General features: G+C 38.1%; 1 pseudogene; it reads left to right on the top strand.

The window, feature by feature from the left end:
- Window positions 1–19,899: 19,899 nt before the first annotated feature.
- The window catches only part of LOC126081605 (60S ribosomal protein L10-like), a 39,940-nt pseudogene continuing 39,229 nt past the window's right edge, over window positions 19,900–20,610 (top strand).

Raw genomic sequence — 20,610 nt, 5'->3', positions numbered from 1 at the left:
AAAGTCACAGATAGGCTGCTAACATTCACAATTATAATGCACTTATGCTGCATATGAGGAACGATGCAACAGTGTTCACACTTTTGAAACTTATGTTTGCCAACCTCAGCCATCAGAGGAGAAACAGCACCAAACAACTATGAAAGGCAGATAATCCAGACTGTTGATTTAGCACTAAAATCAGTGTTGTTTTCATTTCATAGTTTTTTGACTGCCGTATGGGTTTTATACTTCCCCCTCAATCTTCTATACTCATCACTGAAAACAGGACTTTTCTCTTTCAGGGAAGGAACTTTTTGAGGTATGGGACTTTCAGCACTAAAGTGGGACACTCCAGGCAAACCAGGACAGTTAGTCACCTTGGCTGACAGTCTGCACCAATGGATGAACATGTGATGAGCCATCTAGGATGTCTGGTCCAATCGAGCCTTTGATGACTGCTCACCAGCTGATATCTGACAACAGCTCAATGAGAAACTCAAAGCCAGACTTGCCCAACTGAGCCCAGTCAGCCCACAGAACTATGAGCGATGACAATTAACTCTTGCTTTAGATGTAAGTTTGAGGGTGAATTGTTAAGAAGGAGTAGATAAATAGAACACAAAGGAAAATGATTTTGAGGTCAGACAGTATCTTTCTATGAACACTAGCACATAAAAGAGCACAGGTGTTCCTTTGCAGGGAGCCATGCAGTAGATAGCACAGGAACATCTATCTCTGGAATGTGCACAGTTGGGATGCTCTCCAGGTTGTGGTTAAGAGATGAGCATGTTCAAAGACCCACACTTTTATAGGACATACAGCCACTAATTAAATCCTGTGAGCACCTTCAATATCGTGACCGTGGAGAGCCCTTCTGCTCTCATGTCACTTTTTGACCAAAAAGCACGGAGTAGGAAGCTAGTAACAAGCCCTTTGTAACAGCATCGTTGAAGAAATGAACTCAGGAGCCTGCAGAACTCCTAGTTAGGAGATGCAGCACACTGTAGTTACTTTCAAACATGAATTGAGTTATATGAAAAATAAGTGCCAAGATCCTGCCCTGGATTAGGCATTGTGTTCACCACTAGGGATAAAAAGAAACTTAAAATTTCCTTCCATTGAGAAGCTCAACCAGAGAGAATGGAATGAAAATAAACAATTGCCATTCTGTGTGCTCACTGCTCAGTGTGTGGGAGTCTGGAGGAAGTTGTTGTTAGCTGTTGTGGAGTCGGTTCTGACTCATGGTGACCCTACGTACAATAGAACAAAATGTTGCCTAGTCCTATGCCATCTTTATGATCATTAGAATCCATTGTTGTGGCCACTGTGTATTTTGAGTGCTTCCCACCTAGGGAGCTTATAGTCCAGCATTGTATTGGACCAATGTTCTGTTGTGATCCATAGGGTATTCACTGGCTAATTTTTGGACGTAGATCATCAGTCCTTTCTTTCTAGTCTTTCTTAGTCTGGAAGCTCCACTAAAACCAGCCCACCATGAATAACCCTGCTACTATAGCTTCCAGCATCATAAAAAAAATAGCAACACACAAATAACCACAGTACAACAAACTGACAGACGGATGATGGGAGAGACAGGATGAAACACGAACTCAACCCCTTTGAGCTTTGCAATGTTGACCAAGTTGCTTTGCCTCTCTGAGTGTCAGCAAAGTGGGAGTCAGCATGATGACCTTTTAGGACCGTTTGTGATGAAATGAGGTGATGTATGTGAAATATTCTCACGGTACGCTTTGCAAACTAGGTTCATAAATATGAGGTTTATTCCAACATTCTATTTTATTAAAGTTTTAAAGCCAATTTCTCAACACCAGATGTTCCCAAGGAATGTCTGTCAGAATAGTATTATTGTAAGATGTTCTCTGATGCAGTGTGGGAAGCCGTATATATCATTTCCCTCTTGGTGATTCATAATGAACTTTGACAATTGAAGGCTGTAAGGATTTCTACAATTTTAAGAAATGAGAACAATTTAATTCTCTCTCACCTAACATTTCCTGAATGTATTTTACTATTGCTTCCGTTTTTTCAGGAAACACCTTTTGCCTTCCCATGGAACACTCTCTGTAAAGCGTTGCTGTCCCTCACAGCCAGCCTGAATGGACAAAGGCTTTTATCAATTCTCAGATGATTTCTGGAGCAGTTAGTCAAGGAATAATAACATGTTCCTGGTGGGGCTGATACACTGTGGACATTGAGCAGAGAATTTAAGCATTAGGTGAGAGGCTGTTCAAAATGACCCTGAAGGATTGTCAGTGCTTACCATCTATGGTTCCCCATAACACTAGGACAAGTTCGTTGTTTCTAGGGTTCAAACAATCATCAAGAAAAGACTATTTCTAAGAAGGTATTAGACTCAATAGCTATCCTAGATAATAACATAGAAAGTTAGGAATCAGATACTACTTCTGCAACATGATTTTTTTACTATCTAGTGCAATCACAGTTCAGAACTATGCCATTTCCACGTTACAGCCAGAGACAGCAGAACCGGTCTGCCATTTTTAACATCATGCTGAAAATTCTAGGAAATAAAATAAAAGATAAAAGCCATGACTAAACGAATTGAGTTCTGAAGAGAAACAGTAATTACTATTTGCAAATGATACCATGGGCCTCCTGGAAGATTGTGGAGAAGAATTTGAAAACTTTACAACTAAGAAATAGTTCGGTGAATGTTATTAGTCAAAAATAAATATACAAAAACAGATAAATTCCTTTTGTAGTAATCATAATCTTCTAGAAAATGAGGCAATAAATTCTTCTCACAGCAGTACAACGATATAAAATAGCTAAGTATAAATTTCTTAAGAAATAGATAGGACCTATAGGATAAAACCATAAGCTTTACTAAGTCCCATAAAGCAGATGAGACATCTGGATGAGAGGTATTGTTACCTGGGAACAGTACTGAGCAAGGAAAGTGTTGTTGCTGGTGGTGGTTGTGGGCCATTGTGTCGATTCCAACTCAAAGTGATCCACAGGGCAGAGTAGAACTGCCCTATAGGTTTTCCAAGGCTGTAACCTTAACGGAAGCCAACTGCCACATCTTTCTACTGTGGAGTGGCTGGTGGGTTTAAACTGCCGACCTTTCATTTAGCAGCTGAGCACTTAACCACTAGGCAACCAGGACTCCTTCAAGGAAGGATAGAGCATTTGATCTCAGTGGGAAGAATAAAAGTGGTAGTTTCACCAGAGATGTGGTGTGTTCTGCTTTGTGTGTGGCCTATTGCTGGCAGGGTCATGCAAGAGAGGAAGCCAGATAACATTCCAGAGGTGATGACAGAAGTCCAGGTGGAGGTGATGGCAGCCTGGACAGGATGCTAATGTCGATGTGGTGAGATGTGTTCAGATAAATAGATTAATTTTATAAACAATTACATTGGGGGGGATTGTTTACCATTTGGAATTTAACTTTTTTACATTACACCACATATGTTTCTCTAAGTGCTGAACAGGTATCAGCAGACATAAAAATTTACTAGGAAGAAAGGCCTGGCAATCTACTTCCAAAAATCAGCCAATGAAGCCTGTAGGGATATCAATCTTCGGATTCACAACCGATTATGTGGATGGCTTAGGAACAGGCGGCATTTCGTTCTATTGTGCGTGGCGTTGCCATGAATTGGGGGCCAACTTCGTGGCAGCTAACAACAGCATAAACCAAAATAAACTCAAAATGGAGTGAAAATTCAAATGAAAAAGAAAGAAAAAACTTATAAAATATGAAGAGAAAAATAAATGTTAATACAATCTTCATATGAAGAGGAACTATCTAAAAGTCATTCTATAGCAGAAAATACAAGAGACTAACTACATAACTACTTTTTAAAAAATAATTTTATTTATTTTGTTGTTATTGAGAATACACACAGCAAAACATACGCCAATTCAACAGTTTCTACTTGTGTACTTAGTGACACTGAGTACATTCTTTGAGTTGTATAACCATTCTTACCCTCCTTTTCTGAGTTATTCCTCCCCATAACATAAACTTACTGCCTCCTAAGGCTCCTAGCTGATGTTTTGAGTTGCTGTTGTCAATTTGATCCCATATAGATAGTTCTTAAAAGAGCGTAGGGAGGGTGGGAAAGGGGTATTTACTAGATAGTAGACAAGAACTACTTTGGGTGAAGGAAAGGAAAACACTCAACACAGTGGATCAGCACAACTGGACTAAACCAAAGCGAAGAAGTTTCCTGAATAAACTGAATGCTTTCAAGGTCAGTGAAACAGGGGCAGGGATTTGGGGATCATGGTTTCAGAGGACATCTAAGTCAATTGGCACAATAAAATCTTTTAAGAAAACATTCTGCATCCCACCTCTAAGAGTGGGGTCTTAAATGCCAGCAAGCGACCATCTAAGATGCATCAATGAGTCTCAACCCACCTGGATCAAAGGAGAATGAAGAACACCAAGAACACAAGATAATAACGAGTCCAAGAGACAGAAAGGGCTCCATGAACCAGAGACTACATCATCCTGAGACTAGAAGAACAAGGTGGTGCCCAGCCACAACCGATGACTGCCCTGACAGGGAAAGCAACAGAAAACCCCTGAGGGAGCAGAAGAACAGTGGGATGCAGACCCCAAATTCTCATAAAAAGACCAGACTTCATGGTCTGACTGAGACTGGAAGGACCCCAGTGGTCATGGCCCCCAGACCTTCTGTTGGCTCACTACAGGACCCATCCCCAAAGCCAGCGCATCAGACATGGTTTGGACTGGACAATGGGTTGGAGAGGGATGCTGGTGAGGTGTGAGCTACTTGGTTCGGGTGGACACTTGAGACAATGTTGGCATCTCCTGCCTGGAGGGGAGAGGGGATGGTAGAGGGGCTTAGAAGCTGGCAAAATGGTCACAAAAAGAGAGAGTGGAAGGAGAGAGCGGGCTGTCTCATGGGGGGGAAGTAATTGGGAGTATGTAGCAAGTTGTGTATGGGTTTTTGTGTGAAAGACTGACTTGATTTGTAAACTTTCACTTAAAGCACAATAAAAATTATTAAAAAAAAAAAGAAAGAAAAAGAGCATAATGCTCAAGGCAGACTTTTTTTTTTTTTTTTTTTTTTTGTACTAGGTAGCTAGGCTATGGTTTGGTTTTAAGAAGAATTCAGGGGATATTTTTGGTTTAAGGTTTAAAGATCATCTCGGGGGCACTAGTTTCAGGGGTTCTTCCAACCTTTATGGCTCCAAGAAGTCTGGGGCATGACTAAGTTTTTTAATGATACTTCTACAAATCTAAAACCTAAATATATAAAATCTTTTAAATGTGGAAAATAAGCACCTAAATCATGCATGAAAACTAAGGAGTGGCAGAGACCACTTGTGGCTTGTCATTCATTCTCCCCTTCTCCTTGGTAGCAGAATCCCAGTTTCTAGCTGAACATACAGCACCGGGGAATATAAGTCTTTATTTTCCTGGGCTGTTCAGCAGATAGAAGCGCCCAGGTGACTAAGATCTGTCTAGTGAGAGGTTTGTGGAGTGCTGGGAGCCCTTCAGAAAGAACCTTAACCGAGAGGATTGGGCTCCCATTGCTTCCCCGTCTTATTGCTCCATGCTGCTTCCGTGGAATGTGGCTGTAACAGCTAGAGCTCCAGCAGCTGCTGTGGTACATGGGGAGCCCCTGAATGTACAGAAAGAGAGGTGCTTGGGCCCTTGGGGGTCCCATAGGAGAATGTGACTGCCTTCAGAATCCCTCCAGAATTCTTCCACTTGACAGAGAATTAAGCATCTGCCTTGCTGAGCCACTCATAGTTCAAGGTTTCTCTGAAAACAAGATTACTGATTGATACAGCCAGTTAGTTAATCCTTTAATGATTTTGTATACCAATAGCCAAAAGAAAATATCTATACAGAAACAAGCTAAGGGCATGCAAATAAAATTAAAAAAAAACATAAATTGTCAAAATATGAAAGGTGTTAATCCATTCATAACTAAAAAATTCAATTTAAAGCAAAATTGTTTTAAATTGAGTGTGCAAATTCATGTTTATGTAACAGGGCTATTATGGAGAAACTGTCCTGATGTAAATGCTCAAGAAGGCAGTTTTCAATACCAAACCACTCAAATTTGTTTCCCCTCTCATTTAATAATTTCATTTTTCTAGTAGTATATCCTAAGGATGTAATTTATAAATGTATTATGAGCACAATGCTCATATGTGGGGAAGAACTAAAAAAAAAAAAAAACAAAAACTGAAAAGGAAACAGCTACATGTTTGGTTTGCTCACTCAGTAAAATATTACGCAGGAATTACACATCTGTAGAGGGGCAATCAATGAAATAGGAAGACTTTTTTTTATTAGCAAGTATTTTTAATTTTTTTTTTGTACTTTAAGTGAAGGTTTACAGAACAAACTAGTTTCTCATTTAACAGTGTTTATTGACATTGGTTAACAACCCTAAGACATGTCAACTCTCTCCCTTCTCAACCTTGGGCTCCCTATCACCAGCTTTCCTGTCTCCTTCTGCCCTCTAGTCCCTGCCCCAGAGTTGGTGAGTCCCTTTAGTCATGTTTTGTTCCACGGGCCTGTTCAATCTTTGGCTGAAGGGTGAACCTCAGGATCGACCTCATTACTGAGCTGAAAGGGTGTCCAGGGGCCATACTCTCAGGGTTTCTCCAGTCTCTGTCAGGTCAGAAAGTATGATCTTTCTTTTTGAGTTACAGTTTTGTTCACATTTTTCCCCAGCTCTGTCCCATACCCTCTATTGTGATCCCTGTCCGAACAGTCAATGGTGGTAGCCTGGCACCATCTAGTTGTATTGGACTCAGCCTGGTCGAGGCCATGGTAGATGTAGTCTATTAGTCCTTTGGACTAATCTTTCCCTTGTGTCTTTAGTTTTCTTCCTTTTTCCTTGCTCCTGAAGGGGTGAGACCAGTGGAGTATCCTAGACGGCTGCTCACAGGCTTTTAAGACTCCAGACACTACTCATTAAAGTAGAATGTAGAACATTTTCTTTATAGGCTATGTTATTCCAATTGAGTTAGATGTTCACTGAGACCATGATCCCCACAGCCCTCAGCCCAGCTATTCAGTCCCTCAGGGAGTTTGGATGTACCTATGGAGCTTCTATGACTTTACCTTGTACTGAATTGTGCTGGCTTCACCAGTATTGTGTATTGTCTTACTCTCCAACAAACTTATCACTTATCTATGCAAGACATGTTTTGAAGGAGAAAAATGAAGGCTAAAAACATGAAGTTCTCATGTTTGTAACTTCTGTTTAAATAGAAAGATGATTAATCCCCCTTTTTGATACTACATGCCATGGTCTCTATGCCTGTCTCTCTCTTTTCATCCTTTTATAGACGAAGTTACTGAAATAATTTCCTATGCTCATTGTTTCTGTTTCCTTACATCTCGTTATACCTCAGGCTACTGCAATCTGAACTGTGTTCCCAACACTGCACTGAAAATGTCCCTGTCCTCAGGAATCTTCTGATAGATAGTTTCTCTTCCTATTTATCTTGATTGACCAACTGTCGTTTGAAATCTCTGGCCACTGATTCATCCTTGAGCTCTGACTGACCCTACTTGCCACTCACAGATCATCAAGCCTTGGATCAATTTGATCCTCTTCCTGGGATAACTTCCTATACCTCAACTTAATTCAAATAAAGATCACTTGTCTGGAAATACTTAGATCTGGAGGCTGCTCAGATGTGTGAGAGGAAGTTCAGCTTTCAGGCCAGTAACAGAAACAGGACCTGTAAGAAGGCAATGGGTTCAATTTTGGATGCATGTTTGATGGAGATCTAAGTAGAAACCTCCACAAGCAACTAGAGTTCAGATTCTTGAGCTCTGAGTAAAGGTTAAGATTGGAGATGTAAGTCAGATATAAGGTTTACATAAGTTACAGTAAACGGTGGGGATAAAGGTCCAAGAAAGATGAGGGCTAAGAACAGAACCTGGAGAGCACATCCGTCTAGGAATGAACTGAAAGAGGGATGGAGGGATGGAAAAAGAAAAATGCAGGAATGTAGTGTTGTGACAAAGGAAAAGAAGGAAAGCTATGGAGACAGAGAGTAGTTCATAGTAACAGTGGTTATGAACTCGAGGAGCAGAAAAGCTTGGAAGAAGACTTTGGGTGTGGTGATTTTCAAGAGCAGATGTAGGATGGTTCATATCGCTCAGGACCACATTGAATGTACTGAAAGGTGCATGCTGGTTGGCCCACCCTGTAGATGCTGAAAGGTTAAAATGCATAGTATAAGCATCTTATGAGACAATTGAAAAATCAATTTCATAAGTGTTTGGGAATGTCTGGCAAATGTTCCAACTATTTCATCCACCCATGTCCTACCACCAAATTTTTCCTATGTGATTGAAAACATCTGAGCCATAAATTCCAATGTAAAATAACAGGCATATAAAGCAAATGAGTAATTATAATAATTATACTCTTCTGTAGCCAAGAAAACTTACAGTGTTCATACGTTTTCTGGTTTTTTGTTTTGTTTTAAGTGGAAACCAAAAATTACCATCTTTAATCTAAATTGCCCCAAAATCAAACCCTTTATTGTCCAGTCAATTCCAACTCGTAACAACCTTATATGACAGAGTAGAACTGCCCCAGAAGGTTACCAAGGCTGTAATCTTTAAGGAAGAAGACTGTCACATCTTTCTCCCATGGACTGGCTAGCGGGTTCGAACTGTTCACTTTTCAGTTAGCAGCCGAATGCTTAACCATTGTGCCACAAGGGCTCTTTTTAATTTGCACCAGAGAAGGAAAATATCTAGTCATAGAGCCTGGGGGTCTGTGTCCCCAATCTGGCTCTAGTGTTTACAGAAAAAATTTTGATATACTGGGCAAACTACCTACAAAATCTGTTTTCCTGTGTATAAAATGGGGATATAAACAGACTCCTGCTTACTTAAATGGTTTTTTGTTATAATCGAATGAGCTAAGGAATATGAAAGAGCTTTGCAAACTGTTAAAATATTCTTCAGAAACTCTTGCAATCTAAGAAAATCAGGAAGGACCTTTCTAGTGCTGACATTTTTGATATTTTGGGGGAGGGATGGTTTAGGAGATATGAGGGAAGAGAACTTTCCTCAAATCATACAATGAATTATTTTTCTGCATTGAGATCTTGCTTGAATACCAATAGAACATGCATGAGGCATGGTTAGGACAGTGTTCCAGTTAGAGGACTCCTAAAAGGAAGCCAGTGGTAGAGAGGGAAGGTCCCAGTGGACTCCTGTGCTGGAGCCTGTCTGCCTGGTGCCAACTGTTTGTTCCCAGTGGCAAGAAAAGGTACAGAAATTGAAAGTGTTTAGAAATGTTCACAGCAAATTGACACAGTGTTTTATAAAAATATTAGCTTTCCTTAAACTGGAAATAAAAGAAGAACTGGTCTTTTGTTACAGATAATTTGTAAGCACTGTGTCAGGAAAGAAAGCTATATATATATATATATATATATATATATGAGATAGTATTTTATTGTGTTTTTGGTGGAAGCACACACAGCAAACAGGTTCCCATTCAACAATTTCTATACCTATTGTTCAGTGACATTGGTTACATTCTTCACATTGTATCAACATTCCCATTATTTCCATTCTAGTTGTTCTGTTCCCATTGGCTCACACCCCCCCACCCTTCTCATCTATGCTTCCGAGAATTTGTTGACTATTGGATCTCATATAGATGATTTTTCACAAGAGCACAGCACTCAAGAGTGATGTTCATTACTTTATCAATTAGCTTGCTATTTAGCTAAAAGGTGACTTGAGGGGATAGTTTTAGCTCAAGGCTTAAAGAATATTTCAGGGCAACAGTCTCAGGGATTCCTCTGGTCTTAGCAAATTCAGTTAAGTCTGGATTTTTTGAGAATTTGAAGTTCTGTCCCACATTTTTCTACGTTTCTATAAGGGTCCATCTATTGTAGTCCTGATGGGAAATTATGGTAGTTGTACCCACACACCATCTAGATATTCTGGTCTCATGGTAGAGAAGGCCGTGGTTCACATAGATAATTAGTCCTGTAGGCTGGTTCCTTCTCTAAATCTTGGTTTTCTTTCTCTTTTGCTCCAGAAGAGTAGATACCAATAGTTGTATCTTAGATGGCCACTCGCAAGCTTTTAAGACCTCAGGCTCTACTTATCAGAATATGATGTAGACCAGGCTTTATGAACTATATTATGCCAATTATCCAAGTTGTCCCATGACACTATGACCCTAAGTCTTCAAAAACGAGAAAACTAATTCCTTGAGGTGTTTGATTATGTCTAAGAAGCATCAAATTCTGTGACCCCTTTGTTTTATTTTATATGTACATATATTCATATATGTATATACACATATACATACAAAGGAAACCCTGGTGGCATAGTGGTTAAGTGCTACGGCTGCTAAGCAAAGGGTCGGCAGTTCGAATCCGACAGGTGCTCCGTGGAAACTTTATGGGGCAGTTCTACTCCATCCTATAGGGTCGCTATGAGTCAGAATCGACTCGAAGGCACTAGGTTTTACACATACAAACACATATACATACATAGATACACCTTCCTATATACACTCATTTCTATTGCCATCAAGTCGATTCTGACTCATGGTAGACCTGCCCCATGGGGTTTCCAAGGAGCGGCTGGTAGATTTGAACTGCCAGCCTTTTGGTTAGCAGCCGAGCTCTTAACCACTGAACCACCAGGGAACCTCCTACATATACACATGTATGTATTTTAGTTGTTATTGTTGCAAAATTGTATATAAACATTTACCAAAACATCCTTTATTTTAAATTTTTAAATTTTATTGTGTTTTAGGTGAAAGTTTACTGCTCAAATTAGTTTCTCATTCAAAAATTTATACACAAGTTGTTTTGTGAAATTGGTTGCAATCTCCGCAAATGTGTCAACACTCTCTCCCTTTCCCTTTACACACTGGATTCCCCCTGCCCATCTTCCAGTTTTCCTGTCCTTTCCTGCCATCTCCTCTTTGCTTTTGGGCAGGCATTGCTCATTTGGTCTTGTATACTGGATTGAACTAAGAAGCACGTTCCTCGTGTATATTATTGTTGTTTTATGGCCTGTCTAATCTTTTGCTAAAAGGTGGACTTCGGGAGTGGCTTCAGTTAGTAGGGTGTCTGGGGCCCATAGTCTTGGAGGTTTCTCTACTTTTTCAGACCTGTAAGTCTGGTCTTTTTTTGTAATAATTTTGTTCTACATTTTTCTCCCACTCTCTCCAAAACCCTCCATTGTGATCCCTGTCTGAGTGGTCAATGGTGATAGCCAGGCACCGTCCTGTTCTTCTGGGCTCATGCTGGTGGAGGCTGTGGTTCATGCAGTTCATGTAGTACATTTTCTTTATTATCCTTTGCTCTGGATGGAATGGGACCAACAGATGTATCTAAGATGGCCACTCAAAAGCTTTTAAGACCCCAGATGCTACTCACCAAAGTAGGGTGTAGAACATTTTCTTTATGAACTCTATTATGCCAATTGACCTAGAAGTCTCTGAGACCATGACCTCCAGGCCTCAGCCCCAGTAGCGTGGTCCCTCAAGGTACTTGGGTGAGTCTAGGCAGCATCTGTGACTTTGCTTTGGTCCAGTGTGTGCTGACTTCCCCCATACTGTGTGTTGTGTTTTCCTTCACCAAAATTAACACTTGACTAATCTCTAATTTGGAAACCCTAGTGGTGTAGTGGTTAAGAGCTGTGGCTGCTAACCAAAAGGGTGGCAGTTCAAATCCACCAGGCACTCCTTGGAAACTGTATGGAGCAGTTCTACTCTTTCCTATAGGGTCGTTATCAGTCAAAATCGACTCGAAGGCAATGGGTTTTTGGTTATTCTCTAATTAGCGATTTCCTCTTCCTATCCCTCCACTCCCTCATAACCATCAAATATATATATATATATATATTTTTTTTTTTCTCACCTGTGTGGAGACTTTTTCTTGGGTTTTATAATAATGGTCTCGTTGACATTTGTCCTGTTGTGATTGACTTATTTCATTCAACAGAAGGTCCTCCAGATTTATCCATGCTGTGAGAAGTTTCTCGGGTTCATCATTGTTCTTTATCATTGCTTAGTATGCCATTGTGTATATGCACCATAATTTATTTATCCATTCGTCTGCTGATGGGCACTTAGGTTGTTTCCATCTTTTTGCTATTGTGAAAAATGCTTCAATGAACATGGGTGTGCACATGTCTCTTTGGATAATGGCTCTTATTTCTCTAGTATGTATTCCTAGGAGTGGTATTGAAGGATCATATGGTATTTCGATTTCTAGTTTTCTTAAGGAGGTGCCATATTGTTTTCCATGGTGGTCGTACCATTTTCCATTCGTACCAGCAGTGTATAAGTGTTCCAAACTCCCCTCAACCTCTCCAACATTTGTTATTTTCTGTTTTTTTAATTCATGCCAGAAATGTTGGGATGAGATAGTCTCATTGCAGTTTTGATTTACATTTCTCTAATGGTGAGTGATCAAAGCATTTCCTCATGTGTTTGTTTGCTGCCTGAATGTCTTCTTTGGTGAAGTGTCTGTTCCTATGCTTTGCCCATTTCTTATTGGATTATTTGCCTTTTTTGTTATTGAGGGGCTGAAGTATTCTATAGATTTTAGCAGTGAGACTGTTGTGAGATAAATCATAGCCATAAATTTTTTCCCAGCCAGTAGGTTCTCTTTTCACTCTTTTGGTGAAGTCTTCTGATGAGCATAAGTTTTTAATTTTTAGGGGCTCACAGTTACCTAGTTTGTCATCTGGTGTTTGCGAGTTGTTAGTTGTGGTTCTTATTATGCCATGTATTCGGGCTTGTAGAGCTGTCCCTATTTTTTCTTCCATAACCTTTATCATGTTATTTAGGTCTTTGATCCATTTTGAGCTAGTTTTTGCATATGCTATGATGTATGGTTCCTGTTTCATTTTTTTTTTTTACCGATGAACATCCAGTTTTGCCAGCATAAATTGTTTAAAAGATTATCTTCTCTCTATTTAATGGACTTTGGCCCTTTGTCAAAGATCAGCTCACCATAAGTGGATGGATTTACATTGCAGTTCTCAATTCTGTTTCGCTGGTTTATGTGTCTGTCCTTGTACCAGTGCCAGGCCATTAGTGCAAGGCCTCCTACTTTGTTCTTTTTCTTCAATAATGCTTTATTTACCCCAGGCCTCTTTCCTTTCCATGAAAAGTTGGTGATCAGTTTTTCCATCCCATTAAAGAATGCCGTTGGTATTTGGATCAATACTAACAATCAATACCAATACCAAAAAAAGATTGCTTTGAGTGGAATTGATATTTTCACAATTTTGAGTCTACCTATCCACAAGCATGATATACATATTTTTTCCATTTATGTAGGTCTCTTGGTTTCTTGCAATAGTATTTTGTAGTTTTCTTTGCATAGGACTTTTATGTCCCTGCTTAGATTTATTCCTAAGTATTTTATCTTTGTAGGGGCTGTTATAAATGGTATTGTTTTGCTGGTTTCCTTTTCAAAGTTCTCATTGTTCGTGTATAGGAATCCAACTTATTTTTGTATGTGGATCTTGTACCCTGCTACTCTGTTGAATCCTTCTATTAGTTCCAATAGTATTTTTCTGGAATCTTTGGGGTCCTCAATGTAGAGGGTCATATCATCAATGAATAGGAATACTTTTACTTCTTCCTTTCCTATTTGGATGCCCTTTATTTCTTTTTCTTGTCTTGTTGCTCTAGCTAGGTCTTCCAGCACAATGTTAAATAAGAGTGGTGATAATGGGCCTCCTTGTCTTGCTTTCAGCTTCTCTCTCCATTAAGAATGATGTTGCTGTTGGTTTTGTATAGATGCTCTTTATTATGTGGAGGAGCTTCCTTTCTATTCCTATTTTATTGAGAGTTTTTGTTAGGAATGAGTGTTGTACTTTATCAAATGTCTTTTCTGCACTGATTGAGATGATCATGTGATTCTTTTCTTTTGATCTATTTATGTGGTGGATTATGCTGATTGATTTTCTAATGTTGAACCATCCTTGCATACCTGGTATGAATCCCACCTAATTGTGGTGTATTTTTTGTTGTTGTTGTATGATTCTGAATTCTAATGGCTAGAATTTTGTTGAGAATTTTTACATCTGTATTCATGAGAGCTATTGGTCTATTATTATTTTTTTTCTTTTTTGTAGTGTTTTTGCCTGGTTCCAGTATCAGGGCTATAATGGCCTCACAGAATGAATTGAAGAATATTCCTTCTATTTCTATGTTCTGAAATAGTTTAAGTAGTACTGTTGTGAGTGATTTTCTAAATGTTTGTAGAATTGTCCAGTGAAGCCATCAGGGCCAGGGCTTTTTTTGGGGGGAGGGCGGGGGAGTTTTTTTTTTTTTTTTTTTTTAACCTCTTCAGTTCCTTCTCTTCTTTTGGGTCTGTTCAGATTTTCTATCTCCTTCTGTGTTAGTTTAGGCAGGTAGTGTGTTTCTAGAAATTTCTCCATTTCCTCTTGGTTCTCGAATTTGTTGGAGTGTAATTTTTCATAGTATTTTATTATGATTCTTTTTATTTCAGTTGAGTGTGTTGTAATATCCCCCATAAATCATTATTATGTGGATTATTTGCCTGCTTTCCTGTTTTTCTTTTGTCAGTTTGGCTATTCGTTTGTCAATTTTGTTGATCTTTTCAAAGAACTAACTTTGATCCTGTTGATTTTTTTAAATTGTTTTTCTGTTCTCTATTTCATTTATTTCTGCTTTAACCTTTATTATTTCCTTTCTTCTGTGGTCGTGGGCTTCTTTTGTTGTTCTCTTTCTACGTGTTTGAGTTGTAGGGATAACATTTTGATTTGGGCCTGTTCTCTTTTGATAAGTGCATTTATTGTTATGAATTGACCTCTGAGTACTGCTTTTGCTGTGTTACAAAGGTTTTGGTATGATGTGGTTTCATTCTTATTTGATTCTAGGAATTTTTGGATTCTCTCTTTGATTTCTTCTATTACCCAGTTGTTTTTAATCAAGATGTTATTCAGTTTCCAAGTAACTGATTTTGTTTTTGCTTGATCTTCTTGTTACTGATTTCTACTTTTATGGTGTTGTGATTAGAGAGAATGCTTTGTATCATTTTGATGTTTTGGATTTTATTGAAAGTTGCTTTGTGACCTAAAGTGAACATAGGTGTATCATTTATATTAGGTCTCTAGGGTAGATACCTAGGAGTGGGATTACTGGATCATAAGTTAGCTCTATTTCTAATTTTTTGAGGAATCATCATACCATTTCTCATAGTGGTTTTACCATTTTACAATCTCGTCAACAATGGGTATGGATTCCAATCTTACCCCGTCTTCGCCAATATTTGTTATCTTTTTTTTTTTTTTTAATCAGTGCTATTTAAGCCAGGGTGTTGTGGTATCTCATTGTAGTTTTGATTCGCTCTGTCTAATGGCTAATGACAAAGAACATCTTTTCATGTGTTTGTTGGCTGCTTGAATGTCCTCTTTGGTGACTGTCTTTTTATGTCCTTTGCCCATTTTTAATTGGGTTATTTGCTTTTTTATTGTTGAGTTGTTAAAATTTTATATGTATTTTGAAAATTAGACCCATATTGGATATGTTGTTCCTGAAGACTTTTTTTCCAATCTTTAGGTTGTATTTTCACTCTTTTGATAAAGTGTTTTGATGAGCATAAGTATTTAGTTTTTATGAGTTCCCAGTTATCTAATTTGTCTTTTGGTGTTTGTGCGTTTGTAGTTGAGTTTGATAATCTGTCTTTATAAAAAAATTAGGTCTTTATGTTCTCTTACAAGAACTTATAGTTTTAACTTTAACATTTAGGCCTTTGATCCATCTTGAGTTAGTTTTTATGTATAGTCTGAGGTATGGGTCCTGTTTCATTTTTCAGCAAGTGGCTATCCAGTTTTCCCAGAACCATTTGTTGAAGAGACTGTTTCTTCCCCATTGAATGGAGTTCGATTCCTTGTCAAAAAACAGTTGTCCATAGGTGGATGGAGTTAGTTCTTAATTCTCAATTCTATTCCACCGGTCTGTGTGTCTATCATTGAACCAGTACCAGGCCATTTTGATTACTGTAGCTGTAGAATATGCTTTGAGATCAAGGAATGTGAGACATCTTAATTTGTTCTACTTCTTCAATATTTCTCTATTTGGCACCAATAATAAATGTTATTTTAAAATCCACCAGAAAATTAGAACATCTGTGTGACATACGTGCAGTAGAATTGTATATTTTTCAACATTGAAGCAATAAAAAATGGCATTTTTATTTTATGCATTTGACTCTACACACACACACAGAGAATTTTCCTTAGAATTTGTGGTTGAGGCTTCCTCTTGCTTACTTTGAAAAGACCAATCAGGAAAGACCAATTGCTAGAACAGGACATCATATCTGGTAAAGTAGAGGGTCAAAGGAAACTTTGTGTTGCTTACATTTGGAGAGACAATCAGGAAAACCAATTGCTAGAATAAGACGTAATGTTTGGTAAAGTAGAAGATCAGAGAAAATGAAGGAAACCCTCAATCAGGTGGATTGACACAATGGCAGCAACAACGGACTCAAACACTATTATGAAGTTGGTGTAGGACTCAGCAATGTTTTGTTCTGTTATACACAAGGTTACCACGAGTTGGAGCCAACTGATGGCAACTAGCAGCAATATATATTTTGTTAAATAAATATTAAACTGAAATATATAGGAAAACACCCTTGTATAAAGGATATTCTGATTAAAAAAAGACAAGTAGAATACAATTACAAAACTGAGTAGAGAATATTATAACTTCAAGAAACAGCCTGGCAAAGGCTATGGGTTGATTATTCTGACAAAGAAAGCACAGTTTATTTACACAAAATAATAAATTATTGATAAGATTTAAATAAACATAAATATATTAAAATATTGGCTTATACTTCAAAATGTAAAAAATAAAACAGTGTTGTGAAGCTGTGGTGAAGTTTGTAAACTTCAGAAAGGCTTAGCATTTTTAACTTATATGTCTTTTTGATTAAGTAAAAAACAAAACAAAACAAAAAACTCATTGTCTACCTTTAAATCTAATATATCCCTCCAACTATGTGGTAAGAAATGCTTTTAATGTTACCACTTTTTGAAAAAATATTTCCACCAAATAAGCAGTTTTAATTAAACTGTTTTTTCAAATTATATTAAAACTGTCATTTCTACACTCTAATCATAAATTACACTGTATCAAATATTATATTTTGAATTTCATTTTTCCTGACAAACATAAACACATACAAACACTGGATTCATTGTGAGATTTAGAAATGGGAAAGATATTTTGAAGAATAATCTATATAAGGAGTCCTAAAGGAGTTCCTGTGTTATACAAGCAGTCAAGGGCTAGATTACTAGCCAAAAGTTGGCTGTTTGAACCAGAGAAGCTTTGAAAGACAGGCCTGGCAACCTTCTTCTGATAGGTGACAACCTTGAGAACCTCATGGAGCAGTTCTACTCTGAACACATGGGTAGCCATGAGTAGGAGTCAACTCAGTGGCAACTAACAACAGCAAGTCCTGAAAGTATTAATACATTTTGATTCAAAAGACATTAATTTTATACAAATAATAGAAGATTTTTAAAAAGCTAATTGGAGGTGGATGTTTTTATCAGCAGCCTGAAACTGGAAATATTCTAAGCTCATTCTGAGCAAAGAATTGTATGTAAATTACTGTAAATATATTAATAGAATAGTATGCAGCACAAAACAATTATTTAAAAGTTCCTTCTTTTTTTTTCTGAATCTCCCCATTATTATTTCTTCATCAGACAAAACCCCAAAGCATATTGTAAGATCTATGACAAATGCCATTTCTATTTGGGAAGCCTTTCACAGGTTAGCTGTTTCTGACTCTGCAATTCCGTGTTGCTTAACCCTGGCTGCATAGTGGTTACGAGTTTGGCTGCTAATCAAAATGTTGGCAGTTTGACTCTACCAGGCACTCCTTAGAAACCCTATGGGGCAGTTCTACTCTTTCCTATACTGCCGCTATGATTCGGAGTTGACTCAATTGCAAAGGGTTTGGTTTTTTGGTGGCATGTACTTCTATTGTTAGTCACTGGAAGACTTATTTTGTCAGTATTGGTTGAACATGTATTAGCATCTTCCAATGCAGTGGTACCCAGAAAAAAAAAGTCACTAAATTTTGCTCCTTTTTTCTTTTCCCTTTATCCTTTCCTTTGCTTTCTTTCTTTCCTTTTAATCTCTTCCCACTCTCCCTTTGATTCTTCCTTCTTTTAATTTCCTTTTACTTCATGGTGACCAGTGGTCCCTTAAGATATTTTAAATACATGGTTCTGCACACATAGAGGACTTATATAAACAACCTTTTCAAGCTTCTTAGGGCTATATCAATATAAAACAAAGACAATGTCATAAAACTGATAATTATGCCAATAAAGGATTTAAACTACAGTGTTAAAATGATAAATTATATCTGGGCAATAGAGTTGTTAGTGACCTTTACTTTTTTTGTTTATCTGCATTTTCTAAAATTACTAAAACTAAGATTTTCTATTTTAGCCATAAGAAAATTGTTTATAAAAAATCACTCAAACACATTTACTGTGGCTGTTCGTTGTTGATTTTTGCTGAGACACACACCAAACATATTCCGTGTTACTAAAATAACAGTTGTGCTAACCTGGCATTTGGATGAGTGTAGACACAAAGTCAGTTGATGCATATTCTTAAAAAGAAGGCTGTGCTTGTTAAAAATCTACTACTTGAGCATAGCATGATATCTGGAACAATTACTTAGATGGTAGGATCCTTGACGTTCTCTAAAACAACGTGGGGTCTATTACCTCCTCTATGTAGCCTTATGGAAAGGCTGATGCATACACAAATTTGCTGCAGATAGCTGTGTAGTCCCTGACAATATTCATAGATACTAATCACTTTTCAAAGCAGAAAAAAGAGCCATCTTCTAAAGGCCTAGATGGGGGTGAAGGAGCAAAGGGCAGAAGAGCTCGGAACCAGTCAGTCTGGTTTTAGGTCTTTACATCTTAGTCCACCAACTGGAATATTGAGAGTAACTCTGAGCTATGAATCAGAATTGACTCGAAGGCACACAACAACAACAAGCTAAGTGGATACTTTCACCTCAATAAGAGTATGAGAATTTACTTATTAACACAGCAAATTACCTTAATTTGACTTCAAATCATCTTGGGAAATTTGCCTCCTCTTTTTATATTTGAAAACCATCCATTGGCTATTTTTTTTCCATTAAACAAAAATTGAGTTAGAAACTAATTTGTTCCTATAACTACAATCTTAATTTGTTCATTATACAATGTTTCATATGTAAAAAAAAAAAAAAAGTATCGCCTTCTAGTGTAGAGAGAGTTAGAGAACTGAAAAGAGTGTTATTCCCAGCTTTTACAACAGGAAAAAACTTGGAAAAACTGCAAACTAATGACTTTTCTTGAACCCGTGGAAGAACTGAGACCACAGGTCAACAATGAACATGAAATGTGGAGGGAGACAGTCATCTGTAGGGAGAAATAGGACCTGAACATTTGCTTACTTGGGTCACAAAACAAAATAAAACAAAACCCATTGCTGCTGGATTGATTCTGACCCAAAGCGATCCTAAAGGACAGAGTAGAACTGCCACATGGGGTTTTCAATGAATGCCTGGTGGATTTGAACTGCCAGCCTTTTGGTTAGAAGCCATAGCTCTTAACCACTAAGCCACCAGGGTTTCCTTGGATCAAAGGCTACCACATACCATATAAGACAGTTAGGAGGCTGAACTAGAATTTTTTAATGAAGTGCTAAATACGGAATATGGGATAGCATGAGAATGTTAAGTCCCTGGGAGTCTCTGATACCGGCGAGTTTACCCCCCTGCCCTGTATGCTTTTACTCCAGGCAACTAAAAAAAATGGTCAAGGGGAAGATCAAGGGAACCCTGAGAAAGGTGACCATGGGGTGCTCCCTAGTAGAGGAAGCCACAGCCACTGACAAACTCCACAAAGACCCATCTCTCCTATCTCCCTTCAGGACCACAGGAAAAGAGCAGCAGAACTGTAGTCTGTGGACACTGTTGGAAACACATTCATCTGGGGGTGAAGAACAGAAAAAGAAAGAAAGAAAAGAAACTCTGGATGTGGGTCAGGAATACAGGATAGGCCCAGCATCACATCTGGACTGGGCTACACGAGAGACTCAGGTACACAGTGCCTGCCTTACGCTGAGACTTAATCAGAGAATGCCCCCACTCTTCCCTAGCTCTAGTACTACACTAGCAAGCCCTGAGTGAAAATAACAGTGTAATAGAGCTGGGACTGTCGCAAGAGTCAACTTCTCCCTTGGTAGATGTGCAAAGGGGGACCCCAAAGCAAAGCAGCGATAAGACTTAAAATGCAGCCCAACTCGAATAGAATCATATAAATTTACACATGAGAAGCCTAGAAGTCTAGAAGATGAAAAAATTTGCTCATCTACAAGCACCAAAAATACTTATTTCCATATCTACTGTCCTAAACCCATATTATAGAGGATATATACAAAGCAAGAAAAAATAGCCTGAAGAAACAAAGCTGTCATTAGAACCAGACTAGAATGTAGAACTGTAAGAAGAGAAATTTAAAGTAACTGTAAGAAGAGAAATTTAAAATAACTGTAATTAGTATGT

This window comes from Elephas maximus, chromosome 8 (assembly GCF_024166365.1).
Source record: "Elephas maximus indicus isolate mEleMax1 chromosome 8, mEleMax1 primary haplotype, whole genome shotgun sequence".
Taxonomy (NCBI): Eukaryota; Metazoa; Chordata; class Mammalia; order Proboscidea; family Elephantidae; genus Elephas; species Elephas maximus.
The sequence above is the reverse complement of the archived record's forward strand: the minus strand, read 5'-3'. Positions and strand labels throughout refer to the sequence as shown.